Consider the following 20,914-nt stretch of genomic DNA (forward strand, 5'->3'; position numbering starts at 1 on the left):
CTCTCTCTCTCTCTCAAAAATAAATAAACAGTAAAAAAAATAAATAAGATACAAAAAAATAAAACAAATCTTCTAGCATTTTGCTTTAGTCCTCAAGGAGGAGTCTGGGCTCCTTAGCAGAACCCAGTTTTACTCCTGTCAGCCTCCTGTGTCCCAGCCTGCATCCACGTCTTGCCTCATGTTATAGATGCATCCCCGGCTCCAGCTGCAATGGTGCACCTTCAGTTTCATTAGCATGTCTTGCTCCCTCTTGCCTTCCAGGCTTTGCACCTGTTATTCGGCTTGCTCTTCTGCGGAGTCTTCTCGAGTAGGGCTTGAAAGGATGTGCTGTGGGTCACACAGCATGCGTTGACTGTGTGCCCTTCAGCGAGTTCCTTTCTCTGTGCCTCGGTCTCTTCTGGGAAAGGAGAATAAGGTACCTGATTTATAGGGTTGTTGTGCTGGTTAAGTGAGGCGACTCTTGTGGAGTTGTTAGAAACAGTGCCAAACACCTCGAAAGCAACAGGAGGAAAAGGCTCCAGTCATCATTACTATCATTTCTGGAAACTGTTCCCACTCATGTCTCAGGAATCAGCTCAGTGGTCACCTCTTGGAGGAAGCGTTCCCTGATTCCTACCTGCCAGCTGAGGGAGCTGCCCCTGCTCTGGGTTCTGACTCACCCCGGACTCACCTCAGTCACCACCCTTATCGCCTGTGTGCTAACTGCCTGTTTACTCGTCTTGCTCCCCTCAATGGACTGTCACTTCCTTTAGTAGAGGTTGGAAATGGACTACCTGCCAGCCGAAACCACAGGTGTGCTTTAACCAGACTACATGGGAATTTGGAAACATTTTTATTTATTTATTTTTGAGAGAGAGAGAAAGACCACAAGTCAGGGAGGGGCAGAGAGAGAGAGAGAGAGACGGGGAGACACAGATCCCTAGGGAGGCTCCAGGCTCTGAGCCGTCAGTGCAGAGCCTGACTCAGGGCTCGAACTCATGAACCCCTAGATCATAACCTGAGGCGATGTCAGACGCTTAACCCACTGAGCCACCCGGGCGTCTCTGGAAACATTTTAATGGAATGCCGAACTTTGAAAATTGGGTGATTCTTTTAAAAATAAGATCTATTTTAAAAATCTGCCGGGCACCTGGGTGGCTCAGTCGGTCGAGCGTCCGACTTCAGCCCGGGTCATGATCTTGCTCTCCATGAGGTCCAGCCCCGTGTCAGGCTCTGTGCTGACAGCTTGAAGCCTGGAGCCTGCTTCCGATTCTGTGACTCTCTCTCTGTCCCTCCCCTGCTCATGCTCTGTCTCTCAAAAATAAACAAACATTAAACTAAATAAATAAAAATTAAAAATTAAAAAAAAAATAAGGTCTGCTACAAAAAAAAACCAGGATGATTTTACATAAAAACCCAGATTTCCGGCTTTGCTTGGAAAATTAGAAACTGCGCTAACCCAAGCCACCATCGTCACCTGCACCTGCAGGAATGTCACCTTCAGCGGGCTTGCACTGTTGTTTGCTGCAGGCCCAACCCAGCCCAATTAGCTCACACCCTCTGCCCCAGAAATCCAGTAAGATAAGCCTGTCCTCTTAATCTGGGCATTTCTGAGAGTAGAAGGGGGATTTTATTCATAACCACAAATCAACGGGACAGTTCAGGAAAAACTGGACCACATACTACCACCACCCCCAACTACAGGGCAGGGGCCTGGGGCATCTTTGGGTCCCACACCACATACTTCCTGCCACATAAATGCTCAGTAAATGGTAATAACAACCACTGGTGTTCCTGACCATTTGTTACATGTGTTAACGCATGTGGTTCTCCCCAGCACCTTGTGAGGTAGGAACTATTGTCTGCATTTTGCAGTTGAGGAAACTGAGGCATGATAAATTAGTCATCTCTCTCAACTGCACAACTAGGAAGTGGGGAACCAAGGCAGTCTGGGGTCTAGAAGCATACTATGTGTTGGCCAAATCAAGAAACAACTCTCAAGGTTCCTCTCAGCTATAAAAATCTGTGGTTCTTTCTGGTTGTTGGTTTTTTGGGTTTTTTTTTTTTTTCCTGTTATTTTCTCTCCTCTGCCCACCCCCTCCCAAGGCTCTCTCTCCTTTCCTCCTGTCCTTTCCCTGACTTGTATATTCCCTTGGCTCTCGCAGTTTCTCCCTCTGTGTCTTTTCTCAGTCTTGTTTGGCCTCCGTCACCATGTCTCCTGTGTTTGCTCCTGAGCACAGTTTCTGTCTGTATTTCTCACGCTCCTTCCCTCTTTGGACTCTCTCGCCGTCTCTCTTACCATGTCCCTGCTCTCCTTTTTTCTCTTCTCCTCCTCCTCTTCCTCTCCCTCTTGCTCTCATGCATTCTTACCAACCATGACTAAACAAACACTTTTGTGGTAGTGGAATATGTTTTCAGTAACTCCCCGTTGGTCTTGGCTTTTGCAGGAATCCGACAAGCCAGGCTCTGTGCCTTCTCCACGCTTTGTGGGGAACTGTGCACAGAGCTACAGGAGCCTGCAGCTGGGAGACCCAGACTTCAGGGGACTTGCCAGCCACTACCCACCCCCCCACCGCCCCCCGCCGCCCCCATCACTTCCAGCCTTTGCCTCTGTCCCCTTAGGAATAGTGGCTGAGATCTTCACGCCTTTCAGCAGACAGCCTGCAGAAAGGGAAGCTGGTCTGGGCTCAGGTCTTCCTTTCCAACGGACTGACAGGTAAGTAGGATTAATGGCGTGTCTTTCTGTCTGGTGAGAGCAAGACAACCAGAGTACCTTTGCCACAAAAACAATCCCTCCAATGAATGTGATCAACGCACATGAAACAAATGTCTTTTGAAGGGAGAAGACAGTCTTGGAAAATTATCTTGAAGGCAAGAAAAAAAGGCAACTTTTCTTTCCTTTCCTTTTCTTTTTTTTACAAACAAGCAAGGAGAAAAGGTATGGGGTGGGAGAAAGTGGTTCTCCTCACCAGCAGCCAGCAAGAAGAATGAAGGGGAAGGTACTGCAGAGGGGAAAGAGGGGCAGGGAAATTAAACAGGAGTCAGTGGGTGGCAGTCAGAGGAGGAGAGGTTGAGAGAGGGGGAAGGAAGGGGCAGGGGTGACAGATTTTTAAAAATTCAAGGTGACCCTTCAGCAGCGTCAGGCTGAGGCAGCCGCCTGGTTGGCTCTGCTCGAATGAACACGCATTTGCTGCGGAAGGAAGGAGGAGGAGACGCCAGAGAAAGACCACACAGATGTAGATGCCCAGGCTGGAATCCCAGACTGGGCTCCGCCCTCTTTTCACCTTGGTTTCCAAATGGGTGTTCTGGCGTGCTGGAGGGGAAGTGTTCAGACAGAGCTCGGTTGGTGGCGGTGAGTCAAGGCCCCACCCAGCCCGCTGCCGGCCACAGGGGGCCTCTCGCCTGCAGGTTGGCAGCTGCTGGATGTTATCAGGACAGAGCCAGGCAGCAGGGGCATGGCAGGCCATTCGAGTTCACTCCCAATGATCTGTGGCCACAGGGTCTAGCTCCAGAGCTCTGTCGTGTGGGTGGCTCCATCCATTCTGGCAAGTAATGGTGAGCTGGCTGCTGAGCCTTTGTGATTTCAGTGTGAACAGTGAGAGGCAAACAGCCTTGCGGAGTGGCATCAGCCTAGCTGCAAAGATCTGTCGCCCAACAGTTTATTACTCACCCACCTCTTCAACGGTAAGCCCCGAGAGGGCAGGGACACTGTTGTGGACCCCACTTCAAAAGGGCACTTGACATGCCGGCTGGTATACAGTAGGAGCTCAAAACTGAATGCATGAATCAGGATGCGTTCAAATCTCCCTCTGCTCCCCTTCCTACTGGTTGTGGGTGACTCTGCTCAGTCCCTTAACCTCCCCAGCTGCCACTTCCCTCGCCAGTACAATGGGATAGGACTGGTCAAAGTGTAGACTAGATGTCTCACTGCCCCTCCTCAACTTAGTGAAGTCAGGCGGCGGGGGGGGGGGGGCGCCATCTATCACTGTGGCTCGTATATGGCAGGCATGCAAACAGAGGAGATACTCTACAGTGTGGAAAATCTGCAGCTTCTGTTGCTGGTAGTTCCAGGTACGTCGCACAGATGTTACTTTTCAGGAAGACGGTGTGGCGATGTGGTTAAGAGCTCATGCTCTGGAGGCCCATGACTTGGGTTCAAGTCCTGTCTGCACCGCTCACTCCCTGTGTGATTCTGGGCAAGCGTGTATGTACAATAGAGTTGCCGTGCGTCCTAAATGAGATAAATCCCATGCGGTCCCTGGCATGTAGTAGGTGCTCAATTTGTGTTAGTCATTATCACTGGTTTCCACTACCAAAACCTGTGAGGTGGACGACCAGACTGTCCCCAGGGTGCAAAAGAGGAAACCCTAGCTGGCCAGGTGGAGAGGCGTGCCTGCCGGCCAAACCAGAACTAGACGTCTCCTGCCCCCAAGGCCCACCACAGCTGCCAGAAATAAGGTGGCGTATCACAGTGCCTGCCTCCACCCCTCGCCCCGGTGGAGAAGTGAAACACAAACCCGCCAGTGTCAGAAAGAAGAGAAGGAACCAACTGAGGTGAAGAGAGTAGAGTGGCCCCCAAATCCTGTCAAAAGGACAGTCCAGGACAAGGTCAAGTCCAGGGCGGCGAGAGGGTGGAGGCAGTGGGAGGATAGTGTGACAAGAAGAGGTCTGGTGGCTGAGTCGGCCAGGGGCAAGGGGTGCAAAGCTGATCCTGAGAATGCGGAAGGAAGCCCTTTTATCAGCATTAACAAGAACAGAGAGGGAAGTTGTTTGCATCTGGCCAGATACCTCGGCTCTGACCTCCTGTCTCTAAGAAAAGGGTCCCTGCAACTTTGTTTTCAAGTCTCTTGGGAGAAAACACATGGCCCGGATTCTTAGAAGCTGCCCTCACCCTCACTCTCAGTGGCTTTTTGACCAGCTCCTAGGAAAGGGCCTTCTGCCTGCTGTATCTTCGGCCTCTGATGAGAGTTGACATTTCCGAGGCTTTCAGCCTGTCTATTTTACAGGTGAAAACTGAGGCTGGAACCTGGCCTCTCTGGCCCTCGTGACCAGAGAAGACCTTAGTGGCTTCACCTGCCGGGCCTCAGTTTTCCCATCAGCAAAGTGGAGGTGTGTAGGCTACATTTTCCTTTCAGCCCTTCCTCTTCCTCTCTCTCCAGAGCAAAGGATATGGAATTTGAAGGCAAAAGTCACCCTGATCAAATGGTATGGATTACTCAATAACACAGCACTGAGGTCAGCCTCTGGAAGCAATTGAAGATGGCCCCGGGGATCTGAGATTCCAAACCCCACAGGCAAGCAGAAGTGTTCCCTCCCACACTGGGCCACCTCCCTTCCTGAGCAATTCTGCCCCAATTCTGTGGGTAAGAGCAGCTGTGCTTTCTGCAGAGTTCCGACAGATGCCAAGCACATTGTAGGTCTTAACACCAGGGAGGATGCTCCATCTATACGGAGCACCCACTGAGTGAGAGGCTAGAGTCACCGTGTCTTCCCTCCTCGCAACAACCCTAGGTGAGACACACATGCTTACTATGCACATTTGGTATCCATGGAAGCTGAGGCCCACAGAGGCACCTTGCCCGGGGGTCACACACAGGTGACAAAGCAGAGACGAAACCCAACCTGACTGATTCTTTCTGACGGAGCCAGTCCGTTGAAATCAACACCGGGTGATTAGTAGAAGATGTGTAATTTTCTTTCTTTCTTTTTTTTTAAATATAAAGCATTTCCCTCATATAATGAAGACAGATTACTCGCATTTTAAAAGGGAGCAACCAGGGACACCTGGGTGGCTCAGTTGGTTAAGTGGCCAACTTCAGCTCAGGTCATGATCTCACTGCTCCTGAGTTTGAGCCCCGCGTCAGGCTCTGTGCTGACAGCTCAGAGCCCGGAGCCGCTTTGGATTCTGTGTGTCCCTCTTCCTCTTTACCCCTCCCCTACTCATGCTCTGTCTCCCTCTGTCTCAAAAATAAATAAACATTAAAAAAGATTTTTTTTTAAGGGAGCAACTAATCAAAGCACAAACCTGAAGTGATTACTGTGGTTGAAGGGGGCTGAATGGCTCAGAGCAGGGCAAATGTGGATACTGCAGGGCCTGGGCTAGCTCATGTGGCACATTTGTGAGAGTTAGGAGAAAGCACCCTTCAAGGAAGACACAGCCCTCTAGACTCATGCTTGGGAAATGGAGCCTAGCCTGAATTTCACTCTACTCTCTTCACCTCTTCTGCTCTGCCCGGACCATCAACTACTAATACGATTAATCATTGGATTAGAATTCTGACAAGTGCTTTAGAGAAGTGCAGGGCTGTGGGGCATCATAAGGAAGAATAATATCTAATGGGGTGGGGGCGTGCAGAGGATTCAAAGAAGGCCTCTTGGAGAGAATAGCATCTAAACTGGAGATCAAAGCATAACTAATCAAATTGTCTGCAATTTGATCTACACGAATCCAGTTTGGGGGGAAATAGAAATAAAGCAACATTGTGCAGGCATTGATATTTCTTGAAGCTGGGTATTGGGTGTGACTTTGTTTACACCATTGTCTCCCGTTGTGAACATGTTTGAGGATGTCCCTGATCATTTAAAAAACGTAATTTACACTTGACATGTAGAAAGTAATTAATTCAGGATAAAGGAACTGGCCCTGGAAAGGCCCTGTCCCCTAGGGGTGGGGGTAGGGCATGGCCCCGCCCCACAGCTGAAAGCACTTTAAGGGTGCCTCGAGAAGGTATTCATTATGGCCTCCTGGTTCTGCTCTGCCCGGACCACAAGGGCCCTCTCTGCATCCAAGAGAACAATCTTCCCCAAACTGCCAGCCAAGTGCAGATGCATGTTAGGGTTCCTGAAGCCGCACTGCGGTCTTGTGAGGGAGTTTGGAACCATATGTGGCTCATGTTCACTCAGGCAGGAGATTTGGGGAGTCTCTTGTAAATGTGCCAGCAAAGGCACAGAGGCTGTGCATGTCCTGGGACAGTCTGGAACTTGGGCAAGACAAGATCACCAACTTCCAAATGATGGCCAAGTGTCTGGCCAAGTGTCTGGGAGTGGCCCCTCTCCACAGGCCCCGAAGGTCTAGTGCATTCTGCAACCTTCACTCGGTGTGCTCTCGGGGCTTGTCCTTCCGGACTCCCCAGAAACAAGGATACCTCCTGTTTACAACCGTCCTTGTCTGCAACTGCTCCCTCCTCACACAAGTGGAATTCACTTCTCTGTTGGCCTTCATTATGTTAAGGTATTTATTCAATAATTCTTTACTGAACACCAACTATATGCACTGGGGTTATAGCACATAGCAAGCAGGTAGGTAGGTAGATGATAGATGGCATAGATAACATAGGTACCTATCTCCAAGAGCTTCTGATTTTCTAGGAGAGAAAGGCAATAATCAACTACTAATACGATTAATCATTGGATTAGAATTCTGACAAGTGCTTTAGAGAAGTGCAGGGGCTGTGGGGCATCATAAGGAAGAATAATATCTAATGGGGTGGGGGCGTGCAGAGGATTCAAAGAAGGCCTCTTGGAGAGAATAGCATCTAAACTGGAGATCTGAGGCATTCGCTGGCTGGCCCAACAGGGAAAAGGGGTTATTCCTGACGGAGGAAACAGCATGTGCAAAGGCCAGAAGCATGGCTTATTGAAGGAAGTAAAGGAACACAGTATGGACTATGTAGTCCTTTTATTTTTTTTTTTAAGTTTATTTATTTATTTTGAGATAGAGAAAGAGAGAGAGAGGACATGTGCGCTCACGCTAGTGGGGGAGGGGCAGAGACAGACTCCCAAGCAGGCTCCACAGGCTGCCACTGCCCAGCTCACTTGACTCGGGGCTAATTCTCACTAACCATGAGATCCTGTGACCTGAGCTGAGATGAAGAGACAGAAGCTTAACCGGCTGAGCCACCGAGGCGCCCCTGTCTTAAGGAGTACAAGGGAGGAGAAGATGCTTGAGAAGAAGCTGGTGGCAGAGAACAAAAGAGCTTGAAAGTCAAGTTAAGGATGATGAGGTTCTCATGAGGTTGCATGTGTATGCAAACATTGTTCTTTTAAACCTGAAGTGATTACTGTGGTTGAAGGGGGCTGAATGGCTCAGAGCAGGGCAAATGTGGATACTGCAGGGCCTGGGCTAGCTCATGTGGCACATTTGTGAGAGTTAGGAGAAAGCACCCTTCAAGGAAGACACAGCCCTCTAGACTCATGCTTGGGAAATGGAGCCTAGCCTGAATTTCAGCATCTTTTAGCTCTGAGCCTATACCCTTGTGCAGTGAACAACCCGTACAACTGTACACAATAGACATGCATTCTGGGAAGTAGAGAAATCAGAATGCTGTAGAACATTTGTTGTCACATCTGCTTCCTCCACTTTCAGTACCTTGAATTCTGAGTTCTTGAGCTCCATATTCATCTTTGTAACCCCAGTGTACATAGGACATGCTCCAAATGTTTGCTGAATGGATCCTTCTTTGGTCACCTTTTTTTTCCTTTAGACTTTCTGTTCTCTTGTTCTTTTCTACTTAATTCATAATGGCTTCTTTTTAATGCACACCTGGTAGGTGTTAGGAAGCACTGTGTTAGACACTTTGCCTTTTTAGTCTTCCAAATATCTTATTCACTGTCCATTTGATAGTGACTAGGGCCATGGTCACTTCTTGGTGACCCACTTCTTAGGTGGGCAGGGAGCAGGTCATACTGTGTGTGAATCTTTCAAGTCCTCAGGGCATGGAGAGGGGGTGGGGGACAGGATACCTCCTGGTAAAGATGCTTGTGGTTGAGTCTCTAAACTTTGAACTCTGGAACGTCAGAGCTGAAATGGACCATTTGGGACTTCATTTTACAGATGGGTCACTGAGGCCCAGAGAAAGGCTGGAAATTGCTCCAAGTCACTAAGTCAGAGCCAGAGAAGGACTCAAAACCAGGTCCCTTGACAGGTTTGGATGAAGTAGATAGATATCAGGAGTGGAGATTAGAAGAGACAGACCAATGGGGGAAACAGCTCTCTCCAGATGGTATCTGGCTAGGATAGTTATCAGGCTGCCAGGGTTAGGGCAGGACACCGGAGAGTCCTTGGAGACTATCTAAAGGGGAAGAGAAGGCAGAGAAAACAGGACTTCCTGAAGGAACGGGTGGGTCTCTAAACTGGAATCCATCTGGATCCAGCCCGGCTGTGAAGTTTCCAGACACAAAGTGCAATTTCTTGTTTTGGTCCTGGTCAACCTAGAGACCCTTGACCACCAGCCTGCACAGTCTTCACCGACAGCGAGCCACTGACCGCCTGCTCTTCGGGCAGAGGGGGAAGGCAGAGAGGAGGCCCGGTTCCCTGTTCCCAGGGCCTCCCGCCGCAGGCGCTCTCGGTGGAGGCCCGCACCCCGGTTCTCTGTTGGTGCCGGCTCAGGGGTTTTCCTGGTTCTGAGTCTGCATCACAGCTCCTCTTATGTCACATTGCCTCGGGTCCCACCAGCATTGCCCTGAGCTGGAAAATCCCTCAGAGCCCGAGCAGCCCATGACCATAAAGGCAGGAAGCTGTGACACGGAGGCACGCAGGGTGTGAGGTTTATTCTTGGTGTGTGGTTGGAAAGGGCGGGGCTGAGCAGGGGTGGAGTGGGATGGGATAGTCAGGAGAGAGCAGAGAAATCCAAAAAGAAGGAACCCCAGAGAATTTCAGGCTAGTTTTCCTTCCCAGAGCATCCCCTTTGCTTCTGGCTCCCAGGACTGTCTCCCTACCTTGGGACTCCACAGCGGCACCTCTTGGGGGACATCTCGGGATCTAGGGTCCAACTTCTCAATTCAGGGAGCCCGATCTATGGGGCTGGGGAGTAGTAGCAATGGTAGTAATGCAAGTAACAGTTGTCATTAATCACATACTTTCTAGATGCCAGTACAGTGCCTGACACACAGGTAGCCCTCAATAAATGCAGCCTTGTTTTAATTCACATATCTACTAAAGAAGTAGGTATCAATCCCATTTTTCAGATGGGATAGCTGAGGCTCAAAGTGCATAAATTTCCCATTTCCCAAATGTCACACAGCTATTCATTTGTTCATGCAATCAGCCATACTTACTGATCCCACCCATGCAGTGGCTACAGTCCTAGATGAGAGGAATAGAGCCCTGAGAGCACTTCCTGTCACCAAGTTTATTCGTGTATGTTCTAGAGAAGGGTGAATAAATAAGCAAGTCAACAAGGAAAGTAATTGCAGATTGGGATAGGAGGCAAGCTAGGTGAGGAAATAGAGAGTATGAATGTGATGGTGTTTTAGAAAAAAGGTTAAGGGAACGCTTTTTTTCAGAGGTGCTGTACGAACTATGGTTGGGTGGGTGAGGACCCTGGGAAAGGTTGTTCTCAGCAGGAATAACTGTGAGAGCAAAGGTCCTGGGGTGGGAAAGAATCCAGTGGGTTTCCAGGATGTCCAAGGAGGGACTGAGGTGTGAAGGGAGAAGCATGGAGTGGGAGGTGGGGCAGCAGGGCCTGGGTCACAACATCTTATAGACCACGGGAAAGGGATCGGTTTGTCAGGGACTGTCAGTAGCAGAGGCTGGATTTTAATCCATAATTTTAGGCCCTTTGGCCCAGGCCTCGGTCCTCATTCCCCTAGGTCACCTCCACTCACAGAGGGTCATAGGGTGGACACAGACATGTCCATTGCCCAGCGCAGGAGCCTCTCAGGCCTGCTGGTTCCCCACTGAACAACAGGAACAAACTCGAATTATCAGACAATCAGACCTAAGGAAGTTGTTCCAACCCAAGACTCTCCCTGCAGACTTCTGGGTCTCCTCTCTGCCTCCACTTACCAATCTGTCACGGTGGTATCAAGATTGGCCTGACCTGGGTTCAGATCCTACCCTCATTACCAGTGGGACAGCGGACAAGTGGTTTAATTGCCTCTCTGAGCCCCCCTTCCCTCACCTGTGAAGTGGGCTAATACCTGTCTGCTCTCACAGGGATGTGGGTGAACAGACAAAAGGATAGGAGTAGCATCAGAAAACATGGAGAGCCTGCTCTGGGTCAAGCATGTGCTCGTTGCTTTACAGGCATTAACTCACTTTATCCTTGTATCAACAACGTGGGATCGGTATTGTTAGCAGATCCAGCTTCGTGGGCATGTGGCCCGTGCAGTCACACAGGGCCACCCTGCACGTCAAAGGGCCCCACATTTGGTTTCATGTTGCCATGCCATGCCATGAAATTCTTAATTTTTCAACAAGGGGTCCCACATTGTCATTTTTACTCTGAACCCTACAAGTTATGCAGCTGGCCCTGATTATTTTATATTCATCCATAAATTCAAGAGCTATTTATTAAGCCAGGCATGGTTTAAGGCCCTGAGGAGACAGGAGTCAACAAACAGAATTTCTCACCCTCACGGAGCTTACTTTGTGTCATTTGCCAGAGAGAACCCATGTTCAGAGAAGGTTAGTACCTGCTTAAGGTCACACAGGGAGCAAGGGGGTGCCCAGGTTCCAAGTCAGAGCATAAACCACAATAGTGTCCATCCCCACCCCTACCCAGCCTGCCCCAGCATAAGGCTGGAAAGTGTTTAACAGGGTGCCCGGTAAAGAAATAGGGAATACTGTTGTTCTAAGAGCTTTAAATGTATTAACGCATTTAGTTACAACCCCAGTTTACAGACAAGGAAATGGAGTCTTAGAAGAATTTAAATAATTTGCCCAGAGTCGCTGGGAAAACACAGGGCTGAGATTAGGAACCCAAGTAGACTGGCCTAGAGCCATGCTCCTAGCCTCTCCAGCATATTGTCTTTTGAAGTAATCATTCAGAAAATGATGCGTTTTATAATTATTTTATCACCACCATTTTCATTTTTGTCTCTGGGGCCCCGTGCACACATGACCCAAATCACTTTGTGCAGAATGAAAGGTTAACACATGAATGAGCAGATTCATTCAACATGTGTGGCACCCTGCCACAGCACCCCAACCATTGGTCCTTCACTCCCAGCCTTTCTGTCTTGCCTTGAGCCAGTGATGAACTCTCTCAGTGCTCAGGATGTAGAAAACAGGGTCGTGCCTTCCAGTAAACAGGCCAGGGCTTGAAGGGAGGGGGTGCTGTGGGGAGGAGTTCACAGCGATGTTTATCACTGAGTAAAAGCCTTCCTTTTCCTCCCTATGGGATGACGTGATGATGGGGCTCCTGTAGCAGAGGTTCCCTCCCCTAGAGGCTGTCACTGCTCAGAGGGTCTCATCTCCCATGCTTGGGCTGATTGGAGGATTGTTATCAGGCAGACAGTCTGTAAGCACTGGGTGGTTTCTAGAGATCTGGAAGAGACTACTGCCCAGACTTCACATCATGCTCACTGATGCCAGACATCCCCTGTCATTCATTCATTATTCAGCAAGTATTTATTGCATGCCTACTCTGTGTCAAACACTTTTCTAGAAACTGGGAAATAAAACAGACAAAAAAAAAAAAAAACAAAAAACCCTTGCCCTCAGGGAGCTTATATTCTTGTCAAAGATATTTCCACTGGAAATTCTTTTGAATGGATGGCAGACATTGGGAAATTTACCTTGTTGGTTGCTGGATATTTTTTCACTCATAAATATAATTGAGTTTTGTCTAGGACATAGATGAGGCTTTTTTTTTTAATTGTTTCAGGTGGGAGAGTAGATCTGGGGAGAAAGGCTATAGGCCTAGGAGGAGGAAGACTCCTATTAGTTATTATTAGTTATTAGTTATTCATGTGAACGAATTTATAAGATCCTTTCTGAGGCATTGTGGTAACAGGATGGGAAGCCCTCGTAGACACTAGAGTAGAAGCTAGGACTCAGAAGAAAAATCCAAAATTGCTCTTGTAGCCATTATTTCATTTGAACTCATCACAATCTTGCAAATCGGCCAACAAGTCAAGAGCTTCTATTTCCATTTTATAGATGAGGGAGGTGAGGCTTGGTTGGAGAGCTCAGACAACTGGCTAGTTAAGACTCAGGGCTACTCATGTCTCCCCTAGAGTTCCTTCCAACAAACCTTGGGTCAGGGGTCACGGTCCAGTGAGGGAGAACAAAGGGCATCGATGATCCCCAGCACTTGTGCTGACTTGGTTATTTCACACACCACTGGCTTTGCTCCTTCTACTTCAGGTTTTTCTGAGAAAACAGCCTTGGGGCAGAAGCCAGTACAGCTCAGGTCCCCTGAGCAGCAGCCACAGGGTTAGGAAGAATGTTGATTCCTTGAGGGCAGGGACCATGGCAGGGGAGACGGTGGGGGTGGGGAGCAGTACCTAGAACACAGCCTGACCCCTAGTAGGTTTTTAAGGAATATTCGTTGAAAAACAAGACACAAAGGAATGGATTTGGGAGTTAAATAGACAGTAATAAACACCTGCCTCAGTGACTTCATCTGTAAAATGGAAACAGGGATTCCTTGCCTTTTAATGCTATTTTTAAATTTTGTTGATGTGCTTTATGCTCCATGAGGGCAGGGGTTTTTTTTTTCTGTTTTATTTAACTACTGGTATATCCCCAGTATCTTAAACAGTACCTGTCACATAGTAGGTCCTTAAGAAACACGTGTTGGGTGAATGGACAAGAGTGAAACATCTAGGTTTCAGTGAATGTTCCTAAACAGGATCCAGCATAGCACTATGCTTAAGAGCAGGGAATTTGAGGTCAGACCTGAGTTTGACTCCTGGCTCTACCACTTATTAGCTATATAACCTCAAAAAAAGATCTCTGAACCTCAATTTCCCGAGGATATATAGTGAGGAGAGTCATCTTGTCTGCATAAGGTGTCCTGAGGCTTAAGTGAGGTTCTATGTATAAAGTGCTTAGCTTAGTACCAGGAATACAAAAAAAAAAAGTTCCTAAATTATTAAAGTTTTCATATGTCTAAGAGTGAGGGTGCATTTTTTTAAGGGCCATTTTTCTCCAAAAGGACTTTTATCCCCGAGAGTACCCCCCAAAGACCCCAGAGGTTGTTCTCCTGAGACATGAGGCTGCATGGAAAATTAATGTCTGTCAAATCTCCTGTTGGCAACTTAGGAACGCCTTGAGCCTACGAGGCAGCACCCCGTCATGCCTTGCACCAGCTCGCTCCTGATGCAGCTGGATTCACTGTGGGGGCGCCAGCCTCTGCTCAGTGCTCTGGTCTTCAACAGCTTTTTGAAACTGGGATGTGCCTTCTCTTGTCTTGTTGGCCTGGCCTCAAAGCTAACAAGCAGCCTGTTCCTGCACCAGGGTGAAGTGGGTGCTCGAGAGATCACCAGTGGAGATAGTGAGTGAAATCTAGTCCCCCAGCAAAGGCAGCCAGCAGATAAAGTGACCGCTGCAGGCTCTACCATTCCCTCTGGGGCCCGTCCATGCTCATCAATGGATCTAGTCTAATTCATAGGCCAGAGTTTTGGACTTCCTGGACTCAGCCTCTTGAGCCCATGGGCATCATGAATATTTGTCAATTTTTGCCTTCGAAACTTTGGTCATTATCAAGGAAGATTGCATGGCTTTGAAAAGAAGCCAAGGAGGCTGACCTTGCTGTAGACTGCAAGGCAGGGGAGGACTCCCAAAGGTGATTAGACAAGCCTCTGACACCAGAGGGTGAGGACTCAGAAGATAAGGTAGGAAGGGTGCTGGTCACAGAGAAAGCTCTCGACTCATGAAAGCAATTATTATGTTGATTTAAGAAGGAGATTCCAGACCTAAGTGTCCGTATTTCCTTTTGACATTCAAAAGATAACCCAGGTTTGAGGCTCATTCATACCTCACTTCTTTGGAGACCTTTCTGGTGCTTAGTCTCAGGCTTCACTACTTCTCTGTGACTTTACTCCCCATCTGTTCCTCACCACTGCAAGCTCCCTTAAACACATGTGTATGTGTGCGTCTGCAGCTCGCTGGTGTGCTTTCATTCATTCATTCAAAAATATGCAGTATGGTCTAATGGTTAGGAGCACACCTGGGAGCCAGGGGGCTAGAGGTCACTCAGACACTTGCTAGCCTACCCGCTTACAGGTAATGGGTGACCTACCCACTTACTCTCTCTGCCTCAGCCCTCTCTCACCTTCAGAATGGGCATAAGAGTACCAACTTCATAAGGTCGGGTGATAGTCAGCTAAATGATTACCCACAAAGCATTAGAATAGGGCCCAGCATAGAGTAAGCACTCAGTATACATACTGTTCTTAATCTCTAACAGCCAAGGCAAAAAGGAGAAATGAGGGGTGATGAACCTGGGGGTAAGTCATGTAAGCACAGGAAAAGCAGAAGTGTAGCCAGACCTTGGGACAGCTGAAGGGTTTTCCCGTTCTGTCTCTTTCTGTCTCTCCCATCTTGTCTCTGCCTGTCAGCCTCATTCGGTCACAGCAGCCCCCTCTATATGGCAGGAAACATGGCCTCCAAAGCATCCTATTTCCTTAGAGAGAGACTAAATTTTCTACCCTAGATTCAATAATACCCCGCCCCATGCCCGGCCAATAAATAAATAAATAAATAAATAAATAAATAAATAAATTCCCAGGGAAATATTCTGATTGGCCCAGTTTGGGTCATGTGTTTATTCCCCCCACCCCCCTCCAATAATCAGCTTTGAGGGGAGGGAGGGAGATGGAGTTGCACAGCACAGACACAGCCACCAGGGGGCCTTTACCCAGGTATCAGGAACCCCCTGTGAGGGAAGTCCCCACTTGAGCCCTTGAGATTATCTGATACTGTCTTCTAACCACTCCTAGCACTTTTATTGTGTACTGGCCGGAATGAATGCCATTTCCCCGAGTAAACTAGAAGTCCCATAAGAAGAAAAATGATGTTGGACACTATTTTCATTCCTTCTGTCTTCCCTCTCACCCTGCCTGTGCCTGTCACACACAGGATGGCAACGTGAAGCACACTGCTAGTCACATGGTCATGGAATGTCCCAGATAAGGAAAGAGGTTGAAGAACTAAGGCACAGAGACAGCAATTTGCCCAATGTCACACAGCTCAAACTAGACTCCAGGTCACTTGCCCTGTGATTTCTGATAGCTTTCCCTCTCTTCTAAGGTTAAGGCTGCAGTCCTCATCCTCACAAGGAAACTTCCACCTAGCCCAGGCACTTCCTGTCTCCCCAGGCTTAGCTCATACATTCTGTACATCCCCAAGGTGGTCATTATTTGTATTATTTTTATAGTTGCCCGAGGAGTCCATACTGATCCACTTTCCTCTCATTAGAGATAAAGGGATTTGCGCCTCTGCATTCCAGCCAGAGTGGCTTTCTTTCTGAAATTTGCCTCACTCCCCTCACCTTCAGGGCTTTTGCACTTGCAGCTTCCTCTGCATGGAACACTATATTGGTTTGCTGGGGCTGCTGCAACACAGGACCACAGATCGGGCGACTTAAACAGCAGAAATTTATGTGCTCAAGTTGCGGAGGCTAGAAATCCAGAATTAAGGTCTTCGCAGGGTGGATTCCTCCTGAAGGCTTCGAGGGAGATCCTGTTCCAGGTCTCTCCCCCAGCCTCTGGTGAATTTCTGGCCATCTTTGGCATTCCTTGGCTGATAGATGCATCACTCGGTCAGAGTGCCTTCATCCTCACATGGCCTTCTCCCTGTATCATGTCTGTCTCTGTGTCCAAACTGCCCCTTTTTACTAGGACACCAGTTGTATTGGAGGAAGGCCCACCCTAACAACCTCAGATTAACTTGCTTACCTCTGTAATCACCCCATTTCCAAAGAAGGTCACATTCCGAGGTATCGGTGTGGGGACACAATTCAATCCAAAACAAGCACGCTGCTTACACTCTTCCCCACTCCAACCAGACAGCTCCTCCTTATCTATTCCATCTCAGGCAAGCCTTCTCTGACACCAGGCCCTGCCGCCTTCTCTTGCGTACTCTTCCTTCATATTTGTCATGGATTGTTGGTATCTGCTAATGTAATTATCTGGCAAGCACTCGTGTCCCCCCTCAGACTCTCCACTTCCCAGATATAGGAGCGTGACTGTTGTGTGCCCTGCTACAGCCCCAAAGCCCAGAACTTGGGCTTCCAATAAAGGGTATCAGTAAATATCTCTGGCCTGAATGAATGATAGATTGAGAGAAGGGAGTCTTTGCTAGTCACAAAAATGAAAAGGAGGTGGAAGCCAGAGCCTCAGACGTGGAGAGGCTAGTGTTGCCTCCAGAGAGAAAGAATTTATTCCATGAGCCACCAAGGGCCAAAACCCTGCCCACACACACCCTTCCCACCTTTGAGGAGCAGTCATCGCCTCTCCTCTCCCAATAGGTACACTGCATAGCTGTGCAGGGAAGGCTTCGAGAACCTCAGGGAAGCTGGAGGTGAGTCAGAATGGACTGTAAAGTGAACAGCTCTGAAACCTAACCCCTGGCCTGGAGCTGGGAGGGAGGCAGGTTCATGGAAGGTAACAGTGTTTGCTTTAAGATCCAAGGGGCCCTAGGCAGCAGCATCATTCAGGAAAGCATTCTAGCTGGCAAGGGGCCAAGTGAGCCCCAAGCTCCAGGTACCTGGGCTCGCTGTGCCACCATGGCCTGCGAAAGGTGGCAGGATGGACTCCACAGGGTACACCCCTTCCCCAGTGAGCCTTCCACAGGGTCACCTGTGTTGGAGATGCAGCTATAACCTTTGTGGCCTCCACTTTCTCTTTTGTAAGTGAGGGACAGTGTCATCAGTGGAAGCAACTCAACCTATCCCCAGCAGGAGAATTCCAGCCCCCAGGCTTCCCAGGACCCCCCTGGGAGCATGCCATAGGCAATAGGATCCCAAAGGGAAAAAACGAAGCCCTCCCAAAACCCAGCCCAGGACCAGGGCCAAGCTGGAAAAAGTGACTTCCCAGCCAGTCACCACGTTTTACCCCAGTGAAAGGCTGACTCATTGCAACAGGCCTGGGCTGGCTCTGACTCGAGCCGGTGGCTTGGAACATGCCTGGACAGTGAGTGCCTTGTCTGAGAGGCTGGTCCATGAGAAGCCACGGGTCGGGGGAGCCCAGGCCACTGCCCTGGGAAACACCCAAATGAGGCCTCAGGAGCCCCCAGGGAAGCGGTGGTTGGGGGGACACCTCCTCACACCCACAAACTCTCAGAGGCTGGCATAACACATGCTGGATAAGGTTCAGAGAGGCTCTAAGACCCCAGGGCGAGTTAAGCCCTAATGTCCTGAGGCATAAATGTCATGGTGCTCTCTCCCCACAGGAAATTCAAACAGAAAACAACACTAAACAAAATAAATGTAGAAAAACTTGACAAGGTCTTGATTTTTTTCATGAGATTGTCTCAGTAGTTTCCTCTGAAATATCAAAAACATTATTTTTCAGTACTGGGGGCAGTGGGAGAGAGCTGGGGCTGCTTCCTCAGGGCCCTTCAGTGCACCTGTGTAGTGGTTAACTCAGCACCATGCCGAGTGCGGCCTGTCTCTGATGGATGCCCCAGACCCTCTTCTCTCTTCAGGACATCGTCCATGTTGTCATCCAGGGCTCTTTGGCAAGGACTTTTGAGTCATGTGTTGGCTTAAATCCTGGCTGTGCCATCTGTTTGCCATGTGACCTTGGGTAAGTCACTTGATCTCACTGAGTCTCAATTTCTGTACATGTAAAAATGGAAATTACACAAGGTAATGCACACACCGTGCCAGTATAGTACTTAGCACAGCGTCTGGTATATATACTAGATCTCTTCCAGCTTCTCCCTTTATCCCCTACAACGCTTCTTTCCGTCAAGAACGTCATCAGTCATTTGCACTTTAGTACAAATAAGCTCCTATAAGTGTCATTCGTTGTTTTCATTCACTTACCCAACAAATGCTTGTGCACCTTCCTTGCACCTGATTTGAGCTGGGTGCTACTACTCTGTGTACACAACTGTTTCTGTAAGATCACCAATATGCCCATTTGGTAGTGGAGGAAACTGAGATTCGGGAAGGTGAGAGAATGTTCCCAAAGTCACACAGCAGAGTCTAAGTTCACTTGTTCATTCAGGAAACAATGACTGAAATTTCTTTCAGGATCGGTACTAGGGACACAGCAATGAATGAGTTGGACCCCTATCTTAAGACTCTCGTGGGCTACTCTGTGTATCTTACCTTTTGTCATCGCTCTCATTGTTCAAGTCCTTTTAAAAGCTTGTGTATGTGGGAAGGGAGAGCCTTCCCCTTCTGACCAATTGACTGTTGGATGGAGTTGCCTTCTTCCTGGTGTGCAGGACTGGCCCTGCCCAAGGCTGAGCTGACAAACCAAAAGAGCCTGCTGACTTTTCTTTCCATATCTTTCTGGGGCTCTGCTGAGTATAGATTTCCAAGACTACCTAGGAAGAATTCCATTCTTGTCCTTTTTTTGCACTTCATGATACATATCACAGACACAATACATGTTCGTTATTAAAAAAAAAAAAAGAAAATACAGAAAAGCAAAAATTCTCAAAGTAACAATAACTCTAAGTGCTAAGATGGTTAAAATTTTGCTATATTGTCTGCCAGACCTTCCTCTTATGCAATTATAACACAATTAATAATGATAATAATGATGATGATAACACTAATTTTCACTAACCCTGAGCAGAACTTCCTTTGTGCCAGAGACAGTTCTAAGCATCTTAGACATTTTGGCTAATTTAATCCTTACAGCAACTCAGCAGATTATTGTTGCCTTCATTTTTATGGGTACAGAAATTGAGGCAGAGAAAGAGAAAATTTAAAAGTATGGATGTTATTCTTTATTTTAAAAATAGGATCATTCTGAAGACAGTTTTGTGACCTACTTTTTCCCTTCACAATAAACATATTTTCCCAACATACTTTTTCATGGCTATTTAGTATTTCAGCATTTACACAAACCATAAATTACTCAGTTACTCAACCAGTCTTCTCTAGGTCATTTTTTCTGATTTTTTTTTTTTTTTACTATGACACAGAAATGTCCATCCTTGCAGCTAAATATATGAACACCTAATTAATAACTTCCTTAGAATAACTCCTAGAGATAGAATCACTTGGGCTGAAGATGTACATGTTCCAAGGCTTCTGACATCTTTTGCGAACTACCTCCCAGACAGGCAACTCTCCTGAGTTGCTAAAGGAATATTAACTATCACCGCTCATGGAAGACAGCTTTGCTAATACCCATCATAATGACAGCCGCTCATGCTACCAATCCAGCAATCCCGCTTCTGGGAGTTTACCCCATAAGTATTGTTGTACACATTCAAAATGATACGTGTATAAAATTACTCCTTGCAGCCCTGTTGGTAATAGTAAAATATCAGAAATAACCCAAATGTCCATAATAAGGAACTGGTCAATAAATGATAGTATAGCTATACAATGATATCCTGTGAAGTTGTGAAAAAGAATTAAAAGCCTTTCTATGTATTCATGGGGATAGCTGCCAAGACATAGTAAATTAAAAATAAGTGCAAAATGGTGTCGATAGCATGTTATTTTTTAAGTTTATTTATTTATGTTTGAGACAGGGAGAACACAGGCATGAGTGGGGGAGGAGCAAAGAGAGAGGGGAGGAGAGAGCATCCCAAGCAGGCACGGAGCCTGATGCAGGGCTTGAACTCACAAACCATGAGATCATGACCTGATCAAAAGTCAGACGCTTAACCAACTGAGCCACTTAGGCTCGCCAGCATGTTATTTTTGTATGAAGAAATGATAGCCTGCGTTCATATTTGCACCTATAAACATAAATAAGCACTAAGATAAGTTAAAACAGTGTCTAGCTGCTTACTTGTAAGTGGCTTTGGTGAGGCCAGGGGGACCGGATAAAAGAAGATGAATCAGGACAGGAGAGAAATTTTTTTCGCTGATCACTTTTTATGTTTTTAGATTTTGAAACCATTCTGTGCTTATACTCAGACAATTAGTCTTTAAAAATTGCCTTCTAGGAGATGTCAAGTGAAGTGTGTGCATTTTTGATAACTGTGTGTTTCTGGTGACTGTACAGTTTGAAATACTGCTTTTTCTTAATCAAGTTTTATAAAAAAAATAAAATAAATGGAAATTGTCTT

At 47.6% G+C, this 20,914-nt stretch overlaps 1 long non-coding RNA gene across 1 annotated transcript; it reads left to right on the plus strand.

Annotated features, from left to right (window-relative positions):
* The first annotated feature begins 1,663 nt into the window (after positions 1-1,663).
* LOC128314637 (uncharacterized) lies at positions 1,664-6,003 on the plus strand. Its single transcript, XR_008296503.1, has 2 exons — positions 1,664-2,695; positions 5,139-6,003. It is a non-coding gene; the product is annotated as an uncharacterized LOC128314637 (long non-coding RNA).
* Positions 6,004-20,914: the final 14,911 nt, after the last annotated feature.

The sequence above is a fragment of the Acinonyx jubatus genome, chromosome A2 (genome assembly GCF_027475565.1).
Source record: "Acinonyx jubatus isolate Ajub_Pintada_27869175 chromosome A2, VMU_Ajub_asm_v1.0, whole genome shotgun sequence".
Taxonomy (NCBI): domain Eukaryota; kingdom Metazoa; phylum Chordata; class Mammalia; order Carnivora; family Felidae; genus Acinonyx; species Acinonyx jubatus.